General features: G+C 32.2%; 1 protein-coding gene across 2 annotated transcripts in view; it reads left to right on the forward strand.

The window, feature by feature from the left end:
• The first annotated feature begins 5,669 nt into the window (after positions 1-5,669).
• LOC107858587 overlaps positions 5,670-6,093 on the forward strand; it is a 25,685-nt gene continuing 25,261 nt past the window's right edge. Inside the window, exon 1 of one of the 2 annotated variants that reach the window (XM_016703317.2) lies at positions 5,670-5,822. The gene's annotated coding sequence lies outside the window, so the exon portion shown is untranslated. The remainder of the gene's footprint in view (positions 5,823-6,093) is intronic. The other variant, XM_047406509.1, reaches the window with a different exon arrangement.

The raw sequence follows: 6,093 nt of genomic DNA on the forward strand, positions 1-6,093 counted from the left end.
TCCTCCCTTACTGTTGTTCTACAACATACTGACATCACTACTAGAATCTAAGAGCCTGACTTAGTTACCTGTTCTATCATCTCCTCCTTAGTTTTAACCCATCATTCTAAGTCTGTGGATCCCTTTAATAAACTCTAAACTTAACTGCAACCATTCTATTCTAGAGTTCGAGATATAACAATACACATAAATAATAAACTTATCCTGAAAGACTATACTTGAAAACGGAAAACCCATTGCTAATTCTTCCTTCTGAGATACAACTCTTAACTTATATAGCCCCAATGATCATCATATAATAACTTGAACACTTACTAACTTAGAATCTTCATGAGTATCACCATACCCTGAGTTCACACGATCTAGAGCTTTAACTCTTCTTTCTATTAGCTCAATCTTCAAAGATTCGAACTTAGATTCTAACACTTAACATGAATATCCCCAAACCTTTAATGAACCATACTAACGTCCTTCATAGCCCACTAATATCACATCTCTAAACTTATATTTTTCCCTAAATCATGAGAATTACCATTACATCAACATACCCAACATCAAGAATATATAATTCGAATCAACAAACTTAAATTCTTGCATACACTATTCCAAGCCTACTGATTCACCTTTCATACAACTAGCCTCATGGATACATAATCTACTAAATTTGGGCAAACATTATCTCAACTTTACTACTGCTAAACTTCTGCGTTCATACTTCTAACACTAGGTCACATATTGTCATAGGATTATGAGAAAGGATCAAAAAACACATCTAACTTCGGCTCAATACATGATCTTTCATGATCGTGAATAAAATATTTCTAACTTTAGAACATAAAGGAACTAATGGGATACTTTTTGAGCCAACCTACAATCCCATAACTGTCTGTGGAGACTGTCTGAGAAAGCTCTATCTATAGAAATTTGAGTTTGACTGTTTCTGTTACCTCAAAAATAGGCAGAGTTAGCATGATGAGAATCTGTATAAGTTTCTTAGAGAGCACTTCTACCGCATGATCTGAGACATGAAAGAAGGAAAACATTTCTTAAATGCCCTGTAGCCTCTCTAGGAAAAGTACAAACGTCTACGTACCGTTCTGCAAGACTCTACTAGACACGGCTTCATAGACACTCTAGGATATTTGAACTCTATGCTCTGATACCAAGTTTGTAATGCCCCGAGACTACCCCTTGAACGTCACACGGTGCTTAGAACCACGAGTGATCCTAAGCTAACCCACAATACTTGCATAACTCATGAGCAACTGAATATGTTACATAAATTTGAACGAAATTAGTAGAAGAGATGTCTTTTCTAAATATGTTTAATACAAGACTATTTAAAATATACTTTGGTTATACAAAAAAAAACTGAAAGTAAATACATCAACTCTGAATGACCGTCTATAAAGTCTCTACTAATACTGACTATAGGTAGCCGGGACATTACCCCCAACTATCCCTAATCAATATGACTGAATAAAAAAATACTACTAGAACTAGAGTTAACTCGAGTCCTCGAATCAAAAAAACTATTTACTAGCTGTCTGATTATGATGTGCTACAACTGGTACCTATATTATGAGAGAATGTAGCACATAGATATATATGTGGGTCAGTACTTTTGAAATGTACTTAGTATGTGGGGTGAATACATAAGTAAAACAATAACTAAATGTTTATATAAACTTTCAAATAATGCATGTTAAGTGTAAATGACTCACCTTGAACTTGAATAAAACAAAGACTGCAAAATCATAAACATGGGTAATGAAGCAAAAGGATAAACTTTATGAACCATAACACTTACTTCTAAAAGCTTTTCTTTTAATTTTTTCTTAGGGAGGTTCTTCTAACCGACATAAATCATGTGAGCTATCATGGAGTCCAACATCTTACCCACGTTGAAAAGAGTTGTTCTACCCTTACCATCGAAATAAAACCTTAACTTGAGTGATCACTATACTTAACCCATATTGGGACTTAAGCCTACAGTGGCACATAGTTCTGGGGTATGTGACCTCGAACTCATACCCAACTCGGTGTTATATATTACTCCTTTATTACTTATATGCTCATACTTTAGGAAATCCACCTTAAAATAGCATAAGGGTTTATAGAATGAAAACTAGTTATGCTTATCTTTCTTTAAATCATAATCAGGATGAACAAATGTGGATTTCATATCTTATCTTAGGATCAAAAGATCAATCTTTGTTTTAAATCATGATATAAAATTTGTCAATGGGGCTTAAGAGCATAATCTTCTTGTAAACTCAATACTTGTACTTAGGACTTATAATATATGCTTAAATTCTTAGAAATTCATGACAAAACTTCATGCTCAATAATCATCTTGAAATCTTTCAACAATCTCAGTCAAAATAATGAAACTAAAATCATAATATAAATCTTATAAGTTAAAACATGAGTATGAGCAATTCTTGATATACTTAAAGCTTTCAATCCCATGGTAATAACATGCTTTAAGAATACAACAACTTGGGTATGAACCCTAATTCAAAAAAAACAAGTAAATTAAATCTTAAACATACACTTTGGGCAGTGAAAGGGATACCCTTGTTCATAAACCTCACATACCTTAATTTTTTTGACTTGTGAAGAAAGCTTGAAGCTTAGGACTTGAATGATAAACTTGTGAAAGAAACCCTATTCTTGATATTTCTTGAAGATTTCTTGAACTTGGAAGCTTGAACTCTTGGATTCTTGAAGAAATCTTGAATTCAAAACTTAAATCCTTGTGTTTTTAGAGAAGAAGCTTGAATTATTGTTCTTGAAAAAAGGAAGGATTTTTACGTGAGTTGTTTTGAGGAAGATGCGTAAATAATGGCCCTTTTGTGTTATAAATCGTGTTTGGACGGCTGGGGTTGAGGGGAAAGGATTAAATTGCCCCTTGGACTCTTTTTCCTATGGGAATACCCATCGTGGAGCAACCCCTAGTTGGGTGAAGCAGCCCTCACGGTTCGGGGCTATCGCAACCCCTTACTGTCTCTCACGAAAAATGTCATAACTTTTTGGTCGGGTATCGGATTAAGGCGAAATTGGTATAATTGGAAAGTTAACTCAACTATCTATCATATGGTGGGTCTTGAACTGCCAAATTCCACATAAGTCAAAAGTTATATACATTCAAAGTTGACCCTTGTAGAATCAAATACAAAAATTTGGCCGAATCAAAGGCTCTTAGCTCAACTTTGCTCTAAGTGATTCCTATGAACATTTTTCACCTTGTAAGCACTCTTCTCGCTTAGATAATGATCATGACACATGTATTCAAATATAAATTATGGGATTAGATTTTATACACGTAAAAATGACAGTTCAAAGTCTAGCTAAAAAATATGGGGTGTTACAACCAGCATAACAAATTATCGAATAAGGAACTTATAAACTCCTTGGTTTCTGATTCCTCATCAAGCAAAATTATCCTATTTTTTTTCTCGTCAATCCTAGTCCATTGAGAGCTAATTTGCTAGGCTTCAATTGAATGAGCAATATTACTATGTGAAAGTCGTACAAATACATGAATTTATTCTTTCTTTAGTAACAAACATGAACAATATTAGGATGATAACGTAGAAAATACATATTAGTGTTGTAAAATATATTGAATAATTTAAGAATTCTAAGTGTAATTATAATAATTAAATCGCTTCATTTGGAAAAATAATTCTAATCTAGGAAAAAGAAAAGTGTTTCTAACAAAGACAGAACCAAAGCTAAGAAAACAGTCATTTTGAGAAACTTATAAAATTGCATTTCAAAGTTCATCTTGAATAACAAAATGGTTTATCAAAAAGTTAATTGCTCAAGCCATAGGAGGTCATTCTACTGTGGTATTCAACTTCAAGCTCAAACTATTCAAATAAATTTAAGAGATACACTTTATTTTATTCCTTCAGGGCTAAGCGACAATAACCAAAGCAAGTCCACTTGCAAGAATGATAATCCCAACAATGCAGACTGAAATCTGAAACAAAGCAGTGAGGTAAACTCTTTAATTCTAATATTGTTTTTTACCAAACAATGAAATCTAATGGATTAGTTACTACCACAACGATTTAGGCAAATCTTGACATGACATTTTGCATTCTACCTTTGTCTTTTTATTAGTCTGTGAATCAATAATTGCATATATCATTATTCATTCTCATAAATAACAATGTGTTTATTGAAACCAGACAGCTTTCCAAAGCTACAATGTGTAACGTGAGACTGAACTGTTTTGTTTTGTTTTTGCTTCTTCTCTTCCTTTTTTAAAATTTTAACAAAAAATAAACTTAGTTATATTTACCTAACATCAAATCTGAATTTAACAAACAATAATGAAAAACGAAATCCAATAGAAAAGTGGTAGGTACCAGAGTTCAAAAAAAAATTTTGGCACGAACAGGCAATTAGCACAATACAGAGTTGAACATGAAACAAACAATGAGTGTCTGATAAGTGATAACCATGTGTATAGATAATGGACTATTTGATAGCAAAAGCACTAACAAACCCAAGGAAAAAGCATGAACCCTGATCTTTAACCCTTACCACGATTCTCTCAAGAAAAGAAAGGAGATGAATCTACCTTTAGCTAAATCTGGAACAAATAATGACAAAATCTTATAAAGAAATTAAAAAAGTATGCAAAAATACTATAAATTGAAAATTTTCATGTCAATTAGAATCTAAAATTGAGAAGAAAGTACATAATTTAACTTTGAGAAGCAGAAATGGAGAAGCAAAAGTAATTAGATTCTAAAATTGAGAAGAAAGTACATAATTTAACTTTGAGAAGCAGAAATGGAGAAGCAAAAGTAACCATCTATGAATACATGCAACGAGAAAATTCATAACATAAAAAGCAAAAGAGAGAAGCTAAATCATCTTTTGACACGCAATTTAATTACTAAAAATTACACAAATACACAACTTATGTTTTCAATATTACGAAAAATCTCAACTCCCTAAACATATTACAAAAACAAGAGATATTATTCACTAAAAACAGCTAGCAAGTGAGAATAAACAACTGCCATTTAAGCTGATAACTACACGGATTCACCACTACTTGTATATGTCGGCTATGTTATGTATATTAATAGGGAGAGAGAGTAAATTAATTTAAAAAGTGAGAAAGAGTATAATTACTTCCAAAACGATTGCTATTTATGTTATTTATACATTTAATTATCATAATAGAAATCAAATTACAAGATATATAAATAAAGCCCTTACTTTGTCCTTTAGAATAATTTTTTCCTTCCTTCTACGTAAGATAACTTTCCTTTTCTCATAAAAATATTTTCTGATGTAGTGTACAAATCAAATATTTGGGCCAATTAATTTCCTTCCTTCATTAATGTTGATAGCCAAAAAAATATGTGAGAATGAAGAGGAGAATAAACTGAAGGGAAACATAAAAGGTAACAAAGAAGTAACTGAAAATTGCAAAAAAAGAAACTGCAAAATGCAAGTAAGAGAATGGAAAAGAGCATTGAAGAATGAAGATTAGTAAAGTCAATGGACATGTGTCCCAAAGTAAGAAGATGAAAGGGCTACAATTATTTGTTTAGTGACACTTAAACACGCATAGATAAAATTAGAGAAAGCTGAATTTGCATAATTACCCTCCAATACGAATTAATTTACAAAAAAACAGACATGTCAATCCTGTTTTTAACTCACTGTTCTAAAAAAGGTAGAAAAGAAAAGAAATAAGGGAATTCAACTCTCAACTCTCGTGTGCTTTCTTCTTCCGTGATAGCTGAGAGAATCAGATAACCCCCCAATCCGCTAGCTACATCAACCAGGTACTTTTCTCTCCTTTCACAAATCCATTTTATTATTGATGATTTACAGTAGATCTTTCCTATTTTGCTTGGATGCTCCGTTCTTCGTAACTGCAGATCTGAAAACTTTGACCAACTGATTCCTTTAAATCTGAATTTATTTTGATCCATTTCATTAATACATTTATTCGAATGGAACAAATACTCTTAGCTTGGCTAGCGTTGCCGCAGAATCTAGTCATTTTGTCCGTTCATAATTAATTACTTATCACTGTATAACAAGGGTAAAAGC

This window comes from Capsicum annuum, chromosome 2 (genome assembly GCF_002878395.1).
Source record: "Capsicum annuum cultivar UCD-10X-F1 chromosome 2, UCD10Xv1.1, whole genome shotgun sequence".
NCBI lineage: Eukaryota > Viridiplantae > Streptophyta > Magnoliopsida > Solanales > Solanaceae > Capsicum > Capsicum annuum.